The sequence below is a fragment of the Triticum aestivum genome, chromosome 1D (genome assembly GCF_018294505.1).
Source record: "Triticum aestivum cultivar Chinese Spring chromosome 1D, IWGSC CS RefSeq v2.1, whole genome shotgun sequence".
Taxonomy (NCBI): Eukaryota; Viridiplantae; Streptophyta; class Magnoliopsida; order Poales; family Poaceae; genus Triticum; species Triticum aestivum.
Genome location: NC_057796.1, coordinates 489963191 through 489988233, shown reverse-complemented (window position 1 = coordinate 489988233; position 25043 = coordinate 489963191). Strand labels below are relative to the sequence as shown.

General features: G+C 43.4%; 2 pseudogenes; one reads left to right on the top strand and one right to left on the bottom strand.

Moving 5' to 3' along the window:
• The first annotated feature begins 7316 nt into the window (after positions 1–7316).
• LOC123178788 (G-type lectin S-receptor-like serine/threonine-protein kinase At2g19130) lies at positions 7317–9594 on the top strand (annotated as a pseudogene).
• Positions 9595–16406: 6812 nt separating this feature from the next.
• Positions 16407–24585, bottom strand: LOC123161474 (putative disease resistance protein RGA1; annotated as a pseudogene).
• Between the last annotated feature and the right edge of the window lie 458 nt (positions 24586–25043).

The following is a 25043-nucleotide window of genomic DNA, read 5'->3' as shown; positions in this document are numbered from 1 at the left end:
TCGTCCTGCAGTACTGCATGCACTGTGTAGAATCCTTTTTCTCTTTTCTTTTTGTTATTTCAAGTGTGAGTTGCTACATGCATGCACGATCGAGCTTCGTACGTGGGAAGGATGTGACTGCTCGCTCTCTTCACGTAGGCACAGTGTGTACGTGTTTTTTTCTTTGCGATCCCCTTTCGGTGTGCGGTGCTGCATCTGAATATGTGGGTGCACCAGCTCTTGGCATTGCACTTAGTCGCCCGCCCATCCATCTCCAAAGGGTTGGAAATATGAACAATTTACCATATGATTTCATTAACAGAAATAGTAGATAAAACATACCTATTATAGTAAAGATGAAACAAGTCATGTAAACTAGCAGAGTGAAGGCAAATAACATCTGCACATGAAAACTAGAACAGAACATATGTAGAACAGAGCCTAGAACAAGAACGGCAAGAGCAAGAATCTGTAGCAAGATCTTCAGCAAAGAAAACATGAATACGTACGGAACAGCGGCAGAAGCACCAGCCTTGGGGTCGATGTCCTCGCCAGCCATGTCGTCAAAGAAGTTGTCGACGTCGGGGAAGAAGTCATCGTTGGGGAAGTGGTCGTCGGTGTCCGGAGCGTCCGTGATGAATGTCCCTCTTGTTCTCATGCTCATACATGTGGGGGAAACAACCTCCCTTATAAAGAGGTCCAACTCCTACAAAACTAGCAATGTGGGACTAAACTTTAGTGCGACCCTTGCCTTGCACGAATGGGCTAAGTGGACCTCTAGAATTTATTTGGAATTTCCGAAAATGCTATTGAGTTGGCTCAAAAATAGACTAAATTTCAGCAATCCCTCACCAGATCCCAGAGGCACATAAAATTTGCCTTTAGTTCCGAAACACTGTTTTATATACCGGTACTGCAGTGGGGACTGCTAAGTTGAATTTTCACCTAGAACTCTATGCTACACTAGTAAACAATTTGAACAGTGGACTAGGCCTTGAACTGCAAATTTTCTGCGAATCTAGCTTCACACAAATCCTTGACCGATACTAGACTACCGTGAGACTTTCCCGTAGGTGAAGCTTATGCGTCATAGTCCGAGATCTTTCATTGATCAGGAGGCTCTATGGGGTCTTGCAGCAGCTGATTCCAAGTCAATCGGCCGCACTTGTTTGAAGCGCAAGTCGAAGCGTCGACTCGATAGTTCGTAACAAAAATGCTTACGAAATCAATTAGAGATGGACTGACGCGTCCAGGCTAGGTAGGATGCAACATGTTCGCATACGTACTTGAATCCCTTTTTTTGCTTAGTAATACCTAATACGTCTCTCACATTAATAACATAAAGGTTCAGTTACAAGCCACGTAAACATCGATATTACATGACAGAAAAGATAGGATAATCCTATGCAAAAAACAGCGCCTGGCCCTCTTCATTAAGGGAAAGGAGACAGATCACCTCTTCACCCTAGCTCCACGCGGCTCCATCGCTGATCAGCAGCTTTACGGACCTTCAAAGTAGTTTGCTTGAAGCAAAACCATTGCCGTTGAAAGAAAATCAGACCGGGGCAATGTGTCCCCGGACACGCCATCGAACTCCAGAACTGACACCCCCGCACGACTACGACGTCGGAGGAGGAAACCAGAACTGTTAGCCTCCAACCACAAACCCAACACAAGATGCACCATCTTCCAGCTGTCACTTGCGTAAACAAGCGTCTGCTCGTACTCCTGGACACAAAACCTCCCTGCTCCACCATGACGTCGGAGACAACACCGCGACAACGGAGACGGAGCAGAAGGAGAGACACACCTGATGGAGTCGCCGCCGACGCCATCCATGAACCCTAACATCGACGATCTAAAGGATCGACAAACACACGATGCCACCAACTCCGAGAAGCCGCCATGAAGGATACCGCCGGTGTGGGAGTGAAGTTGAGGCAGATTTATTCATCCGGGCGCCGCTCCCACCACCCCAACGGCGCACCACGACCTACAAATCCAAACCCTAACTACAGAGCGAAGGAACGCCACCCCCCTCCTGCCGCCGGAGCAGCAACCGAAGAGAGAGGGGGCCAGCGCCCTCCCCGGAGGAAATCGGTGGAAAAGATCGCCTCCCTAGTCGCCTCGCCCGTGGCGGCGGCTAGGGTAGGGAACACTTCGTGTGTAGGGGATGGGATGATTGCCTTATTCTGATTGCTACGTACATGAATCCCTGCAGAACTAACATTCAAGTGAATCACTGATTGCCAAATGGCCACAGGGACCAAAGCCGAGTTTTTTTCTTTAGTTTTTCCTAAAGAAACACACATTCATGGCCTGGTCGCGGTGCGCTGCGCCCGATCAAATAAAACCGCAAAATAGCGCCTGCTGCATGAGGCAGCCTTTTGGCAGGACGTGAATTGTTTTCAATTTTTGTGAATTTTAAAAATTCGTGAACTATCATTGTTAATTTTGGAGTTCCTAACTTCGTGAAATTTTAATTTAAGGGCTAGTTTGGTTACTAGCCTGGAGACCGTGCCTGAAGAATATAGCTGCCTAAGAATTTGATCTTTCATGCCTGATCAGGCAAGCCGAGAGAAAGCGAAAAAGCGAAAGAAAGGAAGGTATTGGCTGGCCTGGCCTGGATGTACTAGTATCAAGAAATAAATTACAGCATAAAAGCAAAAGAAAGGAAGGTATTTGCTGGCACGAGTCCCCACACTAGCATTAGGCTAGTCATAGTGGGAAGTAACATAGAGTAGTAACATGCATATGTTACTAGTCTATGTTACTACCTTCAAGTGGGTAGTAACATAAGTTTAGTGTCATGCAAGTATTCATTTATTAGGTTGTAGACACATTTTACATTGGGGTGCGTTATGTTACAATAACATACTATGTTACCACAAACACCTCTCTCCTCATTAACTCTTTGCCACATAAGCACATTTGTCTTGAGATGCGTTATGTTACTAGCTAAGTTACTCCCACTATGGCTAGCCTTAGGCGCTAGGCAATTGTTAACCTGTGCCTGGGCGTGGGAAATCGGAAGCCTGGCAGGCTAATGAAGATGTCTGGTTATTCAGGCCAGGCAAGTGCTACTTTTTCGAGGAATCGAACCAAACAACTCCCAAGCAGATCACAGGCATGCTTCAGGCCAGACTTGAAACAACCAGGACACAAATCAAACTAACCCTAAATTTGTGAACTTTTTAAAAATTCAAGCTTTCAGAAATAATTGTGAACTTCTCTCAAATTCATGACCTTTTTTCAAATTTGTGAACATATTTGAAATTCACAAACTTTTTAAAACAGTTTCTGGACTTTTTATAAATTTCTAAAAAAACTTATTCAAAATTTGAATTCTTTTCAAATTCACAAAATTTTCATAAATTATGTTAACTTTTCTAACTCAGAATAATTACAAATTTACTACTGCCTCCGTCCTATAATGTAAGATGTTTCTTGACACTACACTAAGTCAAAACCATCTTACATTATAGGACAGAGGGAGTATTTTATTTTGCAAATTCATGAACCTTTTTTAGCTCACATACATTTTTTGAATTACTAATTTGTTTTTTCCGACTTTTTTTGTTTAATCCATGAATTTTTGCAAATTTCAAGAATTTTCTAGAGTATAAAATGACCACATCCCACCCACCCCCTATCTACTATGCTCGCTGCTGGCGATGAGCGGCCGAGCGAACGAAATTCTTATTTCCTAACAAGCGAAGGAGATAGCTGGGTCGCGAGCGAACAATATACACTACTAGAAAAAGGCCTACTAGTGGCGCACCAATTTTGCCTACTAATGGCGCACTACTAATCTCGGGTCACTATGGCTTAATCTCAGGTCAATATGCTTAATCTCAAGTCAAATCGCACTAAGTGGTCAAACTTCCCGGAAGGTCACCCATCCTCACACTACTCCAGCCCAGCATGCTTAACTTCGCAGTTCTATCCAACCCCAGCACCACCTCACTTAACAGCCACTTGTTGATATAACTATCATATCAATCCTATTGAACCTTGTTGATGTCTAGGACTTTGTTCATATTCATGAGTATGATGAAATTTTCAAAAAATATTTCAAACTTCCCTGTCATATTAGGAATCATTTTTTGAAAAAAAATTCCAAAAAAAAATTCAAAACCAATATTTTTTCTGTTACTAGTGGCGCACCTAGCAAACCGTGCGCCACTAGTAAGTTTGAAAATTTTTGAATTTTTTTGCCTCTAGATCTTGAAAGCCCCGTATCTTTTTTTCTGTTAGGTTTTTGAGGATTTTGAAAATGTTTAACAGGGTTCCCCAGTTAAATTCGGATGTAACTTTTCGAGTAGATGATTTTTCATATAAAAAACTTTTTCATCCGAGTTCGTATGCAAAAGTTATGCCCATTTTAAGAAATTCCAGAGAGATTTTGCAAATAAAGTCGAAATTCATATTTGTTAATTTTCCCAACAACTAGACCACATATCACATGGGAAACTTGTTTATTTTATGTTTTTGACATTTCCATCATTTTCTTTTATTTTTTTTAAACTGAAAAGGCGGTCCACCGGGGGGGGTGCATTCGGTGGAATGGGCGGGGGTGGTGCGCCATTAGTAGTTCAACTACTAATGCGCCATTAGTAGTTTTTCAAAAAAATTCAAATGGCGCACCTGTGAGTGGTGCGCCATTAGTAGTTTAAAAAATAAAAATAAAAAAATGAAAAAAAAATTGAAACATAATTACTAATGGCGTATGCGCCATTACTAGTTCAACTAGTAATGGCGCACCATCCCACGGTGCGCCATTACTAGTTCAACTAGTAATGGCGCACCATCCCACGGTGCGCCATTAGTACTTTTGAAAAAAATTAATTTTTTTTACTAATGGCGCACCGTGCACACTAATGGCGCACCAACACATGGTGCACCATTACTAAATACTAATGACGCACCACATGTACAGTGCGCCATTAGTGTCCATATTGGCTATAGCTGTTTTTGTAGTAGTGATAGATGGGCCACGGCTCAAATTAAGAGGTCTCAACATGGCACGTAGTCTCCCCAGGGATTTGTTTTTTCTGGCCGAGATTTTTGGAACCGGCTAGTTTCCAAAAAAATTAGCGAACCTTGAGAAATTTGAGGACCATTCGAAACAAAATCAGTTTTTTCAATTTAAACAAGAGAGTAATGGTCAAACAGGCTCCGCGTGCATATTCTTCAAGAACCATGCACTTGGCCTAGACTCCCCGTTTCGCGAACTGTTTTTTTCATTATTCAAGCTTAACTGGAAAAAAATTGTCACGGTGCGGCGGTACCATCCAGTTGAAATCGCGACCTTCTGATGGTACCCATGCGTGCTGCTCACCAGAACAAAAGGAACTTAAGTACACAGAGGTGCTCATAGAGGAAGGCTGGGCATGCGTGCATTCATAGGGGAGAGTGTAGGTGCGTATGTATGAGCGTTTGCGTGTGTATGTGTTCAAAAAAATATAACATATTTTGATGCTAAATAATTTTTAATCCAAAATCTGCCTTGAACGTTAAAAAATCAGAATGCCTGAGAATTTTTAAAAACAGGATTTTCCGGGCATGAACGCAAAACATGGAATAAAAGAAAAACTTGGGTCTCCCCCGAATGTCCCAGTACACAGCCAGCCGGCCGGCCGGAATCCTCTGTTGCGGCCGATGTCCCACCCTTCCTCCAAGAGGACAACCTCTATTCATCGCCATCCTCTTGCCTGCCTCTCGCCGTCGCGCCACCGTGGTGCTCGAGCAGAGGAGATCGGCGTATGGTGGTCGGAAAGGTTGAGGAAGTTGAAGGTCAGGAAACGGGAAGTCGGCACCTCTCATGTGTTGTCCCCCGTGACGACCAGGGAGCCCAACCCTAGCCAACGCCCCTCTCCAGCTCACTTTTTTCGTGACATGTCTAGGCGGTGGGGAGCCCTTTGACGATGGTTGTAGAGTGATTGAAGCGCAAGCTAGTGATTTCTTCTCTACGTCTTCTCGGTGTTGGTTCTCCTATCGATTGATCCAACAATGCTAGGTCATGCTCCTTCTCGGTCTGACCTAGTGGTGATCGGTGCTAAGTTCTTGGTGGTGGTTGCTTGTCGTAGTTCATTTCTGGGTTTCTCTCTATGTTGCATGTTCCTTCTTGAGCATGTCAGATGCTACACTCTGTAGCTGATGTGTTGTATCATCTTCAATGATATTTTGAAAGGAAGTTTGATTTCAGTCTTGCTTTTTTATGCAGTAGTCACCGTAAAAAAAAAGGTTCAGGCAATTGCATCAGATCTTCGCTGTCTTTTGTCTTGTACTATGATGGATAAGTTCCAAGCATCGCGCGTGTGCTTGCTAGCCGAGACTTGATCCAGTCTTTTATCACTTGTAGTATTATATTTTGTTTGGCTTACTCTGGTAGCGTGCTTTACATGCATTACTGACAAGTACTAGTAGTAGTAATACTGAACACACAACGATTAATTAATTAGCCAAAGTCAGGGGCTAATTGTTATTTTATGCACACACCAAGTGTTTGGGTGTCGGAACGAGCGTGGAACTCTATACCAGGTCATGTACTTCTCCTTTTTTTGACGTGAGGTCATTGGCTTCTCCGTTTAGTATCGAAATCGACTAGAATGTGCTCTACAATATGCAATACTGAAGCAATAAATTGCTAGTGTTTAATAGAATGTTAATATAAATTATTATATATTGTGCCATGTGTAGTCGTACTAATACTACTCCCTCCGTCCCATAACGTAAAATATTTTTTAACACTACACTAGTGTCATAAAACATCCTACATTATGAGACGGAAGGAGCAGCTACTAAAAATTTAGTGGTGGTGGTGTTGATGGTGAAGGTGGTTGCAATTAGAAGCATAGTTTTAAATAGCGTGTCATGTCAAATAGCGATATTCTGTTCAAATGGATGGCCCGCTATTATGTAATTTTGCCGTATAATTGCATGTGAATATACATTTAGCGGTGCCCTACTTAAACCGTTATAATGTGGGTCAGCTATTTAAAAGTTTGATTAGAAGTGCACAAATCATCTCTCCGCGTAGTGTTTGTTAGGCCCGTAGTTCTAGCATTATTGTAGGCGGAGTCAACCCATTCTTAAATTTTGTAACTTCAACTTACTTCAGTCCCATTTCAATTGACGATTTCTCGTAGATAACGACTGCACATGCATTGACCGACTTGCATTCTTGTGGCACGCATACATACTACACTAGGTGAGAAACATGCAGGAAATGAATCATTGAACACCATGTGGGATTATACTTCTATAAAGGGGCGTCATTTCCAAGCAAGCGTTTGAGAAGCACCAGTAGTCTTCCTTCCCATTAGTCTTCCTCCATGTATCCAGCCGTGTCTCATATGGTCCTTTGGCTTTTGGTCATCTCCCTGCACCTGCATATTCTCCAATGTCATGCTGCCACGGACACCCTCTCGCTTAGCCAAGAACTAACCGGCCATGACAAACTTTTGTCCAGCAATGGCAGGTTTGCGCTTGGCTTCTTCCAAACCGGGAGCAAGTTCTCTGACAACACACCAAAATGGTACCTTGGGATTTGGTTCCACACGGTCCCCAAGTTTACATCCGTATGGGTCGCCAACGGTGAAAATCCTATCGCCAACCTCTCATCGTGCAAGCTTGTGCTTTCCCATGATGGCAACCTTGTCGTCCTCCTAGAGGAGACCACCACGGCTTGGTCCACAAAAGCCAACACCACAACCAACACCACCGTCGCTACTCTCCTCGACGATGGAAACCTTGTCCTACGTAGTGCATCCAATTCATCCAATGTCTTTTGGCAAAGCTTTGATTACCCCACCGATACTATTCTTCAAGGTGCGAAGATAGGCTGGAACAATTCCACCGGCTTAATCCGCCGCCTTGTCTCCAGGAAGAACACCATTGACCAAACTACCGACATGTACTCTTGGGAGTTATCTGGCAATAATGGTGGTCATACTACCATTGTTTCTATGTTTAACCCGTCCCAACAATATTGGTCAAGCGGAGATTGGGGAGGCCGATACTTTGGCAACATCCCAGAGACCGTAGGACAGACCTGGCTCTCACTTGATTTCACGAGCACTGAAGAAGGTGCGTACATCCAGTATGCAATTGAGGATCCAACAGTGCTATCACGCGGTATAATGGACGTTTCCGGTCAAATGAAGGTGCTCGTGTGGTTCGAGGGATCACAAGATTGGCAACCATCTACACTGCACTAAAATCTCAATGTGATATCTATGCTTCATGTGGCCCTTTCACGGTCTGCAACGATGTCCCCTCCCCATCGTGCAGCTGCTTGAAGGGCTACTCCATACGATCACCTCAAGACTGGGAGCTTGATGATCGAACAGGAGGATGTGCAAGAAATACTCCACTCTACTGCAGCGCCAACATTACTGGAGTCGGCAAGGCAGATAAGTTTTACCCTATGAATTCTGTCCAACTTCCTGTTGATGCCAAGAATGTTGGGATAGCCACCACTGCAGATGAATGCTCACTTGTGTGCTTGGGAAGCTGCTCCAGCACCGCATATTCGTACGATCAAGGTGGTTGCTTCATTTGGCATGACAAGCTGCTCAATATTCAGCAACAAGGTAACAATATTCTTCACCTTTGCCTCGCTGCAAAAGAAGAGCAAAGTAGTAATACCAATAGAAGGGGGCTAATCATTGGTGTTGCTATTGGTGCAAGTGTTGCCATTGTTGGTTTGATATTTCTATGGATGCTTTGGATGAGAAAAGGGAGGTGGATGGTGATAATGTTCATGGTGGCATGGGGATCATTGCATTCCGATATGCCGATTTACAACATGCAAAAAACAAATTTGAAAACAAGTTGGGGGCCAGAAGTTTTGGTTCAGTATTTAAGGGTTCTCTAACGGACTCGACAACCATAGCAGTGAAAAGGCTTGATGGATTCCGCCAAGGAGAGAAGCAATTCAGGGCTGAGGTGAGCTCAACTGGGGTCATCCAACATGTCAACTTGGTTATACTGATTGGCTTTTGTTGTCAAGGTGATAAGAGGTTACTTGTCTATGAATACATGCCCAATGGCTCCCTCGATTCCCATCTCTTCCAAAGCAATGGCATGGTGTTGGATTGGACTACAAGGTACCAAATAGCCCTTGGAATTGCTAGAGGATCATCCTATTTGCATTCTAGTTGTCGGGCCTGTATTATACATTGTGATATCAAACCGGAGAACATACTTCTAGATGGGTCTTTCACTCCTAAAGTCGCGGACTTTGGAATGGCCAAACTTTTCCGAAGGGATTTCAGCCATGTTGTTACTACAATGAGGGAAACCATTAGATACCTTGCTCCTGAATGGATCAGTGGAACTCCTATCACATCAAAAGTTGATGTTTACAGCTATGGCATGGTTTTGTTAGAGATTATATCAGGCAGCAGGAACTCGAGTAAGCAATCCTCCTACGAAGATGGCGTCCATGAAGCATATTTTCCGGTGCGAGTTGCACGCAGTCTTCTTGATGGAGATATTCACTACAGGAATCAGGCACATTGCCGTCCCCCATGGCTGACGGCAAAGGCATGCCTGACGGACGGCAAAGGCCTTTGCCGTCCGTCAGCAGATGGCAACATGTCTGGCTGAACATGCTACGGCAAAGGGCTCGTTGCCGTCTGCTGGCGTACGGCAAAGATGATATGTTCTTTGTCGTCCGCAAGCCCACGGCAAAGGACTTGGACGGCACACGTGCCAGCTTATGCCCGTTAGGGGGTTAACGGTGCGCTTTGCCGTCAGCTAGCGGACGGCAAAGTAACCAAATTGGCCACCCCCCAGGTTACACAGGTAGCCGCCACGTGGCTGCTTTGCCCTCTGCTGGCTGAAGGCAAACCTCTTTGCCGTCTGTATAGCCCCTGTTTTTTCTTAGATTCATTCAATTTCAACAAACAAGTTTGAACACACAAATTTCACAGCAGACATATCCAACACAAAAGTTTCACCATATATACATACATAACCAACACATAGTTCCATCCATACATATTACAATAGTTTCACATTGTTCATCTAACACCTATCCATCCATATAACAAGTTCCACATTGTTCATCGATACAAAATAAAAGCAGAAAGGGAAAAGAAGCACTCCATCCATGCAAGCTTGAGTGAAGTAAATGAAATCTGCAAAATGGGAAACAAGAAAGTTAGAAGAAGAATACTAGAAGAAGAAGAAGAAGAAGACTAGAAGAAGAAGTAAGCATACTTAGGTAAAATGGAGCTAACCTAGCTAATTATGCCATTTTTGAGTGAACTAAGCATATTATGCCATTTTTGATATAAAGCAGCTAAGTATAGGTCTTTATCGAGCTAACCTAGGTAACTAAGCATATTAGAGCTAACTTAGTTCATTTTGGAGAAGAAGAAGAAGAAGAAGAAGAAGACTAGAAGAAGAAGAAGAAGACTAGAAGAAGTAGTAGAAGAAGGTTTTTACCCTTTTCCTTCTCATTCTTCTTCTTTTATTCTTTCTTTTTCTTCTTCTATTCTTTCTTTTTCTCCTCTTCCTTGTTTTTCTTCTTCTTATTCCTTATTTGTGTCATTTTAGAGCTTACATAGGTAATTATGTCATTTTTAGCTAACTAAGCTTATTATGTCAATTTGGATGAAAATAAGGTAAGTATAGGTCATTTTTGTGCTAACATAACTAATTATGCCATTTTTTAGCTAACGTACGTAAAATGGATCATTTTGGAGCTAATCTAGCTAAAATGGATCATATTGGAGCTAACCTATGTTCAATGTGTCATTTTGGAGCTAACTTAACTAATTATGCCATTTTTTAGTTAACTAAGCATAAATATGTCATTTTTTACACAAGCCAAGTGTATGTGATTATTGAGCAAACCTAGGTAACTAAGCATATTAGAGATAACTTGGCATATTAGAGCTAACTTAAGTCATTTCGGAGGAAACAAAGCTAAGTGTAGATCATTTTGTAGATCTGACATACTTGACATAGTTCACTCCTCCTTCTTTCCTTCAACTTATTCATCCTGATGCGCCAAGAGCGGCGAGGCAGTGAATGAAATGGGATATAGTCTTCTACCTCAATTGGCATGGTCATGTCGCCCGGTTGTGGATTCGCCGGCACCACCACCATCGCGAGGTCATTGTCAGGCACCACCACCATCGCGAGGCCATCTTCAGGCAGCACCATCGCTTGGTCATCCTCAGCCACCACCATCTCTTGCCCATCATGAGCCACCACCATCTCTTGCCCATCGTTAGCCACTACCATACCTTGGCCACCGTCAGCCACCACCATCGCGAGGTCATCGTCAGACAGATTAGGCTGCACCTCCTCATCCCCACTCTGCTCCTCTTCTTTCCCACTCCATTTCGGATCATCCTCGCTGCTGCTTTTGCTGTAGCCAGAGTCGCTGCTGCTTTGGCTGTAGCCAGAGTCGCTGTTGTTGCTCCCATTGCCTGACCAAATGCAACAATGACCGTTAACAATCGATGTGAGACAAAGCTAAATGTAAAAGAAGAAGAGGCAGAACGTACTGGCATCGTCATCGTCCTGGTAGCGCATGCGGCACATAGTCGTGTTGAACACCTTCATGGTGAGCATGGCGTTGCCATCGTACTTGAAGAGAAGGAAGTACCCGTGCCGCAGGTCGTAGGCATGGTAGAAATGCTCCCAGCCACGACACAGGTACATGTGGCCGTACCTGATCACCAGCTGCACGTCTCAATGCCTGCGAAGCCCGCTGCCGGCCTGTCGCAGCTTCACATTCTTTGGCCGATGGCCGTCCAGCATCTTCATGAAAGTGTCTGGCAGCCTCTGCAGTGTGGGACAAGGAGTGATGTAGCAAACAGCAGAGTTATCATAAAGAGATGGGTGAAGGGGAGATCTCTCCTTTTACATACCTGCCTCCTGGATGAATTCTCAAGTATGATACTGAAGAACTCGAAAGCATCCAACTCGTACTCCGGTGTGGCAGAGCGCAGCCTGCGGTGGCGGCCTCCCCCCATCTCTGATAAGCAGCAGAAGAGACCAATTATTAATGCTCATGTTTCAAATTGATCATAGACAAGTTGATCATAGGTACATTAGCAGTAATATTGTTGTCATCACTAAAATATCATTAGAGCATAAATGCAATTTCATCAACTAGCTCGCGACTATTTATGAGTCGACCGAGCTCAATATCCACCGTCATTTACCACCAATAGATATGAGCTACGTTTTCTTAGTTTTATCGAGATTTTTCGTTTTGTTTTGGAGTACTTCAAATGTAGGACATATATATTAAGTTCCAGTGAGAGAAGACTTTGACCAAGAATTATTTTATCACTGTGGGGTTTATAGGATAAAAACTCACATTTATTAGTAAGTACTAAGTATCGACAAAAGAAAAGCTAATGATACCAATTTCATGCCATATAAACCACATATTGACATATAAGCCACACACATGTTATGATTACATGATATCATGAACGTTTCTTCAAAGTTAAACAAGGATTTTATATATTTAGTGAGTCATGATAAACGCAAGCATCTGATAAATTTTACAATCATCTGTCCACTTGGGCAGAGATATCACATACATGTTCACTTCCAAAACCCTCTAAGGCCCTGAAGTGGATTTAAACACGGGCAAGGCAACGATCCATCCCACATCAGTACAACAAGTAACTACATGGGCCTAGCAGGTAGCAACCTCGCACCAACAATCAGCTGAGTAGGTTCATTTCCTAAACATCTTCTACAACATATACAACCACCGACGGATCTAAACATCTTCAGTAAACTAAGCGAATAATCTGGAGATGCATGACAGCCACACAAACACAAGCAGTTGAGAAAATTTATAGTCACTTAACCTAGGAGATGCATCATGCACAATGGCTCCATTCCTAAGCATCTTCGCACCAAGAACAGGAACAAATCGCGACTACTGGCATGAGGCGGCCAGGGTAAACCATGCTGGAAAGAAATGGAGGAAGGGGGGAATTTTTCGCCGTACCTCGCTTCGACATCTTGGAAGAGGGGGCGGCACCCGGCGGCGACGGCGGAGGGGAAGGACGGCACCGAGGCCGCCGGGGTGGAGGAGGGGTGCGTCGCGGCAACGGGGGTCGCGTGGGGCGGAGGCGGCTCGGGCACGGGGGACGGGGCGGGGCGGCACGGCAAGGGGCGGAGGAGGGGGGTCGCCGGGGTGGAGGAGGGGGGCGCAGTGGCAACGGGGTCGCGTGGGGCAGCGGCGGCTTGGGCATGGGGGGCGGGGCGGCGCGTCGGGGGGTGGCGCGGGGCGGCGGCGGCACGGGGGCGGCGCGGCGACAGGGGTGGCGGCAGCTCGAGGGCGGGACAGAGAGAGAGAGAGAGAGAGAGAGAGAGAGAGAGAGAGAGAGAGAGAGAGAGAGAGAGAGAGAGAGAGAGAGAGAGAGATGGGTCAGCGGGCTCATTGGCATTTTGTTAGGGCACGGTTCTTTGCTGTCTGCTAGCAGACGGCAAAGAGCTAGCTAACGGACGTTAGTTTGGCCATTTCTTTGCCGTCTGCTAGCAGACGGCAAAGAAAGTGTCCGTTAGGTGGTCATCGCCAGTGGGCCACCCAGCCAGCTGACGGCAAAGAGCTAGATTCCAGTAGTGATTGCTACTTTGGTAGATGCAAAGTTGTTGGGTGAAGTGAATCAGGAGGAGGTTGAAAGAGTTTGCAAAGTCGCTTGCTGGTGTATTCAAGATGTTGAGTTTGACCGGCCTACAATGAGTGAGGTGGTGCAGTTTCTCAAGTGTGTGTCTGAAGTTGAGACGCTTCCAATGCCAAGATTACTTCAAGCTATCGCGGGACAGCCAAATTCAAAGATAATGTAATTGCTAGACTGGTTTCTCGTTTAATCTCCTTGTATGGTAGTTGCGCATGTTGCTTTATTTTTCTTTGTACAACTTTTGTAATTTGGTTTTCCTAACTGGCTATAAAAGTTTTGTTATTTTGTTGACAAATATGCAGATCTTGGTTAAATATCCCTTTTCATGACATCTCTTGGTTACAGTTTAAATTTTGTTTCGCCTTTTAGTTCAATGTATAATCAAACCGCTACTAGTATAGGTATTGGCGAATACTAGCTCCAATAATCAATCAATACATTCGGGAGAGCGACTCCAATCTAAACACGCACCCACCCTTGAGCCCTGATTAACGTTGATAGAATGGATGGACACGTGTCAGCATCACTGTAACAAGAGTTTGTGGATCAAAGTTGGAATTTACGCTGATATTACCATCTTGGCCATCAGAGATGGCGAACCGGTCAGTAGCCCGGTAGGAAATGCGACGACAGTGTGAGCATTCAGTCCCAGATTAGTGTTAACTGGTATTGTCATGTGTAGATCGGAGATGGCATTAACCACCCTAGATTTGTTGTAGAGACGATATTGTCTTGTAGTGTTAATTGACGTTGTTGCTTGTAGACAAAGCTGCAATTTTATTATCCAGCTGACGTGTCTGCAAAATGTTCAAAGATTGAGATAGAGGGCAAATTGAAGATGCACATCGTAGAGAAGTACTGGTTGCTACAGGGTGTGTTTGTGTGTGTTTTTAAACTGTCAAAGAAATGGCAAGCATATATAATTAGTAACTACTCCCTCCCTCCGTTCCTAAATATAAGTCTTTTTAAATATTTCAATATAGAAAACATGTAGATGTATATAGACGTATTTTAGAGGGTAGAATCATCCATTTTGCTTCGTATATAGTCCATATTAAAATATCTAAAAAGACTTGTATTTATGAACGGAGGGAGTAGTCATAACTCGAACATCGTCATAGTACCAACGATTCATTCAGCCCTAGCGGGCGAGCGGAGATGGTCATCCGGACAGCTAAATAGCACTCTCATATATCCTCAAAAAAAATAGCACTATGATAATTAAACCCATTAAGCGTCATGTAAAAAAACAAGACCAACCCGGGCTAGACTAGCATGTTGGCATTTTTTTATAGAAGAAAACTCCGTGAGCACCAAACGCTCAAGCCGAGACTTGAACCCTAGTGGGCTGGCTGCAAACTCCCGTGCCTTGCCAACTAAGCTACGCTCAGTTCTCATTAAGCGTCGCGTGAAGGGTGGCCAACTAGCTATGCCACGTAGCGCAAGCCGGTTGGTTGCGGTGAGAAATATTTTGAAACTTTTTTAGATGAAGGTAAGGATTATTTTTTATTGTAGTTTCTTTTAGATAGAGGTGAGGACCTCTGGTATTTTTTAAATAGAGGGTTATGCAAAGTGACGCTCGCTGGTAGACTACGGTGGTAATTTTTTTTCTCTTTTACTTCATTTTTTAGATGGAGGTGAGGACTTTTTCTCTGGGATGCTTTTTTAAACGAAGACAAGGACTCTATGTATTTTTTTAATGAAAACATGTGCACAACTTTCTCTTAAGCGGCGTCACTGGGTGACGCTCCAACCACTAGTTTATTTGATACGTGGACACTCAAATATTGTCAACAAGCTATAGATACTATAGATAAGCGCGGATAATTGTGCCTGAAGTCCCAGTTCATAACTTCTTTTCTCCTGATGGCCAATACGACAATAGTGTAATTGCTCAAGACCCCAGACTAGCAGGAAATTTGGTGTCTGAAGTCCCAGTTATTGGTCATAGTGCAAAGTAACTTAGACTAGTTGTTGAAATATAGTGTGGGCTTTGGCCCAAATAACAATGTCAGAAAATCACTAAAAGCCCATGCGGGTTTTTATGGCAATAGGTGTGGTGGAAAGTTTAGTTTCATATTGGTAGTTGATGAGGAGTTGGGCCTTCTTATAAGGGATTTTCTCCTACATGCAATTCAGAAAAAAAAATGGTTCCTGCGCGCTCCTCCTCTGTCGCGACAATGAGCCGAACCGAGCTCATTTCTATGCGCTTATTTTTTTGCCTGTCAATAATCAAGACTCTTTAACAGGCAGACCACAATCTGAGACGTCAGATCGTGGGTTGCTACCGACTTGGACATGGGTCCAACCCATGTCTCTCCATGCGGCCGCGCCTATATATTGGAGGCGCCGGCCAACCCTTGCCGCCACGAAGATCAGATCGTATGAGGAGCATGTTGTCTGGGATCTACGCCGCTCGCCGGAGTTGGATCCGTGCGTACTGAAGCTTCTTTTTTTTATGGAGAAAAAGATTGTACAAAAACCGAAGAGCAAAGCAGCAGAAAAAGAAAACAGCATCCAAGAGTACAAAAGCTAAATATTAGCATGATTTCTCGCAAAACACACACACACACACACACGAGCATGCTTGGCGTTGACCGTCTCTCTTTTTCTTCTTTGGAGAGGAATATGCATTGTTCTCTAGTATAAAAAAAAGAGTTGGGGCTGGTCGGCAGTGGGCTGGGCCTGTATCATCAAATCGAGTCCAGTGAGTCCAGTACGCACATGGCTCGTCGTCTTGGCAAATTCCCCAAATCACGCGCAACATGACGCCGGCGAGCCGGCTGGAATCAATCTTCCCCCGCCCTTGACTTCCTCCCCCCTTCCTCCAAGCGCTAGGACGGCCCACCGCCATCCTCTCGCCCTCTCGCCACTGTGGAGCTCGAGCAGAGGAGGTCGGCGTGCGGCGACCGGAGGTTGCGAGGGAGATAGGTCACCGGCGACGCGTGGGCACCGCGCGGCGGAGCGGGACGACCACTCAGGTAAGACGATGTATTGCCACTGTCATATTACATACAAGTAGAGTAGCAACAGGACCGGTAGAGTAGTTTGCTGACAGACAAACAGACAAACTAGCGAGTAGCAACAGACAACACGTGTTAGGCATGCTCAACAAGCGTGTACACTGTCACATACAAGTTCTACAATGTCAAGCATAGAAAACTACTCCCTCTATAAACTAATATAAGAGCGTTTAGATCACTAGTGATCTAAACGCTCTTATATTAGTTTACGGAGGGAGTAGTATAGTGGTTGTATCAACGAAGCCGTGCACTTGGGCAGTGATCGACGCAGGAAACAGAACTATGCGAACTAAGCACAAAATACAAAGGACTAGGTTGACAGCTTCAAGAACCCGTAGAACAGAACACTAGTAAAGCCTCAGAGTTCCATGCATGCTGCACATCCTCCAAAACTCTGGTCCTCCTTCAACTCTGTGAATTTAACAGCACCGCACCCACAACAATGCAAAACCTTGAGGGTTGATTCAGGCCTGCAAACATGCAGCTAACTCTGCTTTGGCTGTTAACACCGATCGAGTAAGACTGTAAAGAGTATAGTTTGCTGACAGAGAAACTAGCAGCAGATTACAAGTGGTAGGCATGCTCAACACAAGCGACTACCCACCACGCTCACCAGGACCGAATAAATGGAAGTCACAGAAGTTACAAGTACTGCAATCTCCTGTTTGGTCAAACATACAAAAACAGAGAGGCGGTGAAAGGAGCAGGGAACATTAACATATAACCTGCAAACTAAGCACAAAGTAGAAAGGGTGGGGGGCAGGACTACATTGCGAATTTTGAAACACTGTAGAACACAACACTGGTACAGGCGATGAACTGCAGCCTCAAAGTCCCATGCTGCAGGTCTTGCAAACAAGTTTCATGTCACCATGGCTTGTAATCTCAGGTCCTCCTTCAACTCCAACAATTTAAAATCATCCAGAACAAAATCTTGCAGGTTGATTCAGGCTACAACCTGGGTGTGCACTGTGCAGTATATGCACTGTTTAGAACCTAATCAACTGCAAAATGAAGGGTGACAATTATTTGATTAGATTCGATTCTAGTTGACATATATGACTGATAGGTGCAGGCTCTATGTACACATGGAGGATCTTTTGCTCAGATCAAGAAAAATATGTTCCAAGTGTAACGCACTGCTCTAATAAAGCGGCCGCATGCATCTATCCGATGCAGAGGCCGGGGGATGACCTCCTTTTCAATAAAGAAAAAAGTGTAACGCACTGGCCTGTGCTGCACTTGTCTAATTCCTAAGACAGTTATTGTGTCCATCTTTACATTGGTAACGGTACACTGTCACTAGACGTACTCTAGAAATTAGACAAGTCGTCTTTGTGCCATTGTCATGTTTTGCAAAATAAGGTTCTTCTAAACAAAAGGGAAATTCCAAAGCAACGTAGACGGATATGTTGAGATTTATGCATGAAAAACCCCAATCAGAAATGCAAGACTGAATACATCAAGAAAAGAAGAAAGATGAGGCACTGCAAAATAAGATTAGTATTACAAAGGGCGTGGCAGGAAGCATACCTTCTTTTCTATGTGAGGAAGCTTCATCTTGTTCTCCTCTAATTCACACCACTGCTCTAGTCCCGAGCAATTATAATTTATAAATGTCTAGTTCCTGGAGATTGGTGAGTTGCTGCATTCCCTCTCCGTCAGGAAAAGACTTGATACCATCACAAACTACCAACGGACTACAAGTGACAGGCATCCTCAACAAGCAAATGTTAGGACCGAATGAATACAAGTCACAGAGATTACAAATTCTACAATCATCTGTTTGGTCAAACAAACAAAACACAACCATGCAGTTCGGCAGTGACCAAAGAAGGAAAAAGAACTATGCAAACTAAGCACAAAGGACACATGACTAGGTTGAGAGTTTTGAGACCCTGTAGAACAGAACACTAGTACAGGTGATGACCTGCAGCCCCAAAGTTACATGCTGCAGATCTTGCAATCAAGTTTCCCGTCACCATAGCCCGGAATTCCAAATTTCCCTTGCATGCTCCTGATGGTCCTCCCTTGACCCCATCAAATTGAATCCGCCAGACCACCATGATTTTACAACCTGAGTGTGTGGTATATGCACTGTCTAGGACCAAATCCTCTGCAAAATGAATGATCACAATTGTGTGATTAGCTCAGATTCTAGTTCATGCGAATGATAAGTGAGCAGTTTATACATACAAAAGGAAAATGTTTTGTTCAGATTGCGTAAAAATAGTTGCAAGTGTAACGCATTGGCCAATGCTGCAACCAAATCCCAAAGTCGGTCGATGTGTCAATCCTTATACCGGTAGTAGCACACTACACACCATCACTAGACGTGCTTTAAAAGTAAGAGAATTAATCTTTCTGCTACTCTTACGTTTTGTAAAACAAGGAGCTTTCTATAACAGAAGAAAAATTGCAAAGCTATGTACACGAACATCAACACATCTATACATGAAAGAACTCTCTAAGAAATGCATGGCAGAATATACTATTCTACCATCAAGAAAAGATGAGTAAGCATTGCAAATATGATTAGTATGACCGAGAGCATGCCAGGACACATACATACCATGTTTTCTATGTGAGCCAGCTTCATCTTGTTCTCCTCTGATTCACACCATTGCCTTAGTTCAGGGCACGAACTAATGACTAGACTTTGGAGGTTGGTGAGTTGCTGTATTCCCTCGGGCAAGGACTTGATACCCTGACAGTGACTGATCTTAAGTTCCCTCAGAGAGGTGGGCAGGACACACTCACTTTCTTGGCTGTGAGTCAGCTTCATCGCTCCCTCCTGTGATTCAACAATCACGTCCTCTAATTCAGGGCAGTCAGAGATCTGTATTTTCTGGATGCTGCTGTTTTGTTGTAAGCTTGCCGGCAAAGACCTCAATACTCTATTGTCATCTATGCTAAGTTCCTTGAGATAAGTCAATTCACCTAACCAGTGTGGCAGTGATAAGCTCTTGCAACTGATCAATTTTAGTGACTGTAGCATTGTGAGTTGCCTCATGCTCTCATTGAACTCCTCTAAACCATTGATAAACCTTAGTTCCAGATTATGTAGAGATGTGAGCTCACCCAACCATTTTGGCAGTTCTTCTATGACTACCTGACTTAGGCATATTGTCCTCAAAGAGGATAGATGCCCAATGATCTCTGGTGAGCTGTTTAGATCACCCCTTATGACAGACAAAGAAGAGAGTCTAGGGAAGTGTTGAAGCAGTCTCCATTGATGAGGCCCCCTGTATCTTTGAACTGATAGCGTAGTAGTTATTGGAGAACAGGATGAAGCACCAGCGTGTGACACAGTGCAGTGATTCCACGATGATAACACATTATCACTGTCGCTTATCTTCCAGGATTTAGCTTTAGGCAGAGGTGGTTTCATCCTTAACATGGGGCAGTTATGTATTTCCAATGTTTGAATCACGTGCACCTCAGCACACGAGTATGACGTGTTCCACTCTTCCAGGTTTGCCATATCACGCAGAACTAGTAATTCTAGGTTTGGTAGTTGGCCCACTAGCCAGGCCGGTAAGCTCACACTATTGTAACCACGTATCTCCAACCTCTTCAACGTGCATGGTGGCATTAGTTCTTCCAACAAAATCATGTCATCCACAAATCTCTCAGCATCTCGAGTCCACACCAGTTCCAAGTCCTCAAGACTGCGCTTTTCCATTAATTTTATACTGTGTGCCTCTCCTGCGGACTTTGCATTTTCAAGTTCAGTTATATGCAGCTCAATAGGGTCTGTGGGTTGTAGCAGGACAAGATTACTGCTAGATTCATCAGTAGCAACACGCACCCCAAACTGCGGTAATGATACTATACTGCCACCAAGCTGAGGCATTCTCTGAAGATTGACACAACCTCTTAAATACAGAAACTTCAAGCTACTAATTGTGTGTTTGCTTTCTTCTATCTCCTTAAGATATACACATCCTGAGAGGTCCAACGTATGCAGCTTTTTTAGTCTATAAAGACTTATAGGTATAACATTAATAGCACAATTATCAGACAAATCCATATGCTCTAGATCAGCTTGATTAATGGTTATAGAATCGAAGAGCATGTCAAAGATATCTTGATGGTGTCTTTGGCTATAGAGTGCAGATAGATTTAAATACCGGAGTTTGGTCAGACCATATAGCGACGGCGATGTGAAACATGTACATTTTAAATTCAGATATTGCAGATTAGTAAGACCAACGAAGGCTAGATCGTTAGAAGCAACCTCAGAGCAGCTTGATAAATCAAGATGCACCAAATTTTTTAGACTCCCAAATCCGATTGGCAATTCTGTTATTTCCTGACAACGTGATAAGTTTAAGTACTTTAGTTTAATGAATCTGCCCAAAGCTTCAGGGAGCTTCCGGATGCAACACATTGACAAATCTAAATGCACCAATTCTTGTAGCCTCTCAAAAGATTTCGGCAGTTTGGCAATTCCTGAACAACCTGACAGATCAAGATACATTAGACCCTTAATGTCTCCAATTGACTCTGGTAGTGCTAAGATTTTGGGAGAGCCATGAAGGTTCAGGTAAATCAATTTTGAGAGCTTGGTGATACTATCTGGAATCTTTGCATCTTGGACTCTTGGAGCATTAAGATATCTCAGCTGCTTCAATACACCAATAGAATCTGACAACTTAAGTATGGAGCACTCGCTTAAATCCAGGACACGCATAGACTTTGCAGGTGAAAAGGAATCACCATGAACTTCAGTTTGAACACACTCCATGAAACGGAGTGCCCTTAACTTGGATGATTTCAATGGCCTGCGACAATCATTGAGCAATGCAAAGTGGCAGAAGCTTCCCCCAGTGTTACCTTGTTTGCTAGCAATAAATATTTCATCAACCATGACCAATCTTGCTAGATCGTGCACCAAATCATGCATGGTGAATAATGTGTCATTTCCAAAAATCTCTCCGGTAGTCTGTAACGAAAGCTTACCCGTGTCAGTTTTAAGATTCCAAGCATTTTATGGATGAACATATTTATTCATTCTAAAATCTAATGGCATATAACATACAAGAGTTTAGACAAACGTATACACAGTTCTGTAGGTCAACCACATGTGGTCCCTAAACCACATGAACAGATGAACGGTAGTTAGTTGATTGAAGCACAAAAGGCACTACTCAACTGAGATTTGAGAAGCTATGCTTATGTAGTATTAGGCAGAGACAACCTTTGCAAAATTTAGGCCCTGCCTGATGTTTGGAAGAATATTCTTGCACCAAAATTTGAAATTATGTTATTTTTTCCACTAGCATACTTCCTTAAGATTATGAACAATATACATCTTATAGAAGTTATTTAGAAAATAGTACGTCGCAATGAAAAGCAAGTTTATGATACGATACATCACAATACATAGTGTAGTAAACACCATAGTAGATACGTTGTCCTTTCAATAACATGCATTGTGTGTATTGTGTAGCTGCCTAATAATAATTCAGAGAAATCATTAAATCTTCAACGGTATATGGTATGAACTAACTCACCAGTGTTGAATGTGAATATTCAAGGAAGGACAGCCCCAGAAGCTGCCTAATGCATTTCTCACCAAGCTGCCAAGGTGAAAGCATTTCTGTTGCCCTGATGAAACCTAGAGAAATCCACTGGTAAATCAGGTCATCTTTAACTATCTTGTAACCTTTTGGGAAAATTGCACAATAGGCAAAGGATATCTTCATATATGAAGGCATAACACTATAGCTTAACTTCAAGGATGGGAGCACATGTGTCAAACTTGTATCTTCTGAATCAGATAAATTCCAAAAATCACTGTTCCTCACTGACTCCCATTCGTCAAACGGGAGAGAATGCAACATGTGTCCAAGTGATTGGGCTGCTAAAGCTACACCTCGGCACTTACTCGCAATGTCTTTCCCTATGTGTTGCAGTTTATCTTGGTCACGTCTTGATTCAAAATCACTCTTTTGTTTTATGATAGTCCAACAGTCATCATGTGTTAGTGGTGCTAATTTGTGAGGTTGAATAGTACCAATTTTCTTCGCAATACCCTCAGACCGTGTAGTTACTATAACAACCACCTTGCTGTTCTCTGCAACCTTCAACATGCCCAGTAACTTCTCCAAATGAGATTTGTTGTCTTCCCATAGGTCATCTAAAACAACCAGAATATTCTTATTGGCAAGGAGCTTTTGAAGGGAATTATGGATCATCTGCATTTCATTGTAGCCACTTTCATTTCCGTTCTCTGATAGTTGTGATATTATAGAATTTCCAATTTTGTTCAAATCAAATGTCTGGGACACATAAACCCACACTTGAGAGTATCCCATTGATTGGGTACTATTGTAAACCATTTGCGCTAAGGTTGTCTTGCCAAGGCCTCCAATGCCATATATAGGAAGGATTGCGATATCTTTTGTCTTGCTCTTAAATAAAGAGGCCACTATTATATCTCTCTCCTCGGTCCTCCCAATGATTTGTGTCTCCAAGGTTGATGATGTTTCACGTATATCGGTAACCTCTGGCTCTTTGGCATTGGTGCCTTCTGTTAACTTCAATTCCTTGTATTGATCTGTTATGACCTTTAGGTCGTCCCTCATCTTCTTCATCCTATTGGCCATTGCAATGTTGGGGCCAATTGCGAGACAGGGGACCATATTTGCCAAATATTTTTTGAAGGAGAACTGCAAGACCGTTGATTGGTTAGTACAATGTAAAATGCCGAGTAGTATATAATATGGTATTATGCATGCATTCAGCCCAACAGAAAATTTTACAGCGATGCGACGCAGATAACTAGAGCTATGAAGTGGTAGCTGGTAGTTAACTGTAGCGGGATAAAACAAAATGGTATGGAAATGTTTCATGCAAGGATAGTGTGGTGCCCAAGATTTTGGTCACCGAATGAGGCAATTTTACCGAGGAGGACTGATAAATTTTGGTTACCATGGTTATCGAGAAATACCGAGAATATTTCGAGTGAATTTTATAGTTGAATTTTGAATTCAAATAAGTGAATGAACAAATATTCGAACCAAAGACCCCTCAAAATAGGAACTAGGTTGCTATCAACACGCCAGAACCAACTCTCATGGCATTAATTAGATCCTACGTACTTTACTGTCAATTGAGTGTTTAAATTCAAAAATTTCAAAAAAATGGTATTTTTTGCTTGATATGGCGATTTACTGAGGGGCATGGAAATACGCAGTAACCATGGAAAATCTTGAAATTTTGACCGGTAACCAAAACCTTGGTGGTGCCCCAATAATTCTTGTGGAGCCAGACTAAGTGCTGGTGAAGATGTGGAATCCTAAGGAGGACCACGGCCAATATCAAACCTATACTCTAGAAGATTCAAGAGCTCAGTGAGTGTTTTAATTCATTCCAAAATGACATCTCATTTTGTGGCCAAAACATGTTGCATATCTGGAGTTCCTAAACACTTGGCAGGTGCCACAGGGTTCCTAAACACTTGCTCTTAACATGATGTAACAATGCTAGCAGGTGATTAATATAAAGTTGTTATTTCCCGTAGGTTCTAAAAAAGAAGAGTAGGGTACACTAACAAATTAAAGAAATAGGTTAGTTTCCTGTAGGCGCACACATCCGCGTACCTTGCGCGCAGACGGCTGGGTGATGGCCTGTGTATCCGCTTCGAACTCATCAATCATGTCAGACATCTCATACATGAAGTCCTTGAGCCGCTTCAGCCAAAGTCCCGTCAGTTCGTCAGTGACCAACCGCCTCTGCGCGACCTTGAGCACTGCCTCGACAGACTCCAGCGCCATTCTCATCTTCATCAAGTCGTTATTGAAATTCTTCAACAGCGTGATCTGACCCCCAATCGCAGAACCAATTTGCTCGGCTACCACCTTGAGGATGGCAGCGGCAAGCATGCCGCCGAGTTCCGCCATGACCACCGCTGCTAGTGCTCGATTGATATGGTACAGCTGCACACCGGGATAGTTGGGGGAGGAAGAATGGTGGGGTAAATGCTACTGAGGTACAAAATGGTGACTTATTGTTGAAGGTCGGGGGAGGAAGAATGGTGGGGTAAATGGGTAAATGCCACCCTGATCAAGCTCGTCAGCTCCGTCCCAAGTCTCTTTATGTCTTCAATTTTTATGAGGGATTACCTGTAGTGAACAGCTGTACGCATCATGTGGTAGCTTGGCCGGCCCTCCTGCTGCCAAACTGATCCGGTCTATATTACTTTTTTTTGGTTTGGCTTATTCTGATGATAGTGTTATTGGCTGGGTTGCGTTATTTGAATTATTTGCTGCGTTTAATCGCCAAAATTACTTAACAAAGTGAGGTGGTTTTGGCTGATGTGCCGCCAAGTGTAAGTTTTTTCTGACATAACGTGTTTGAT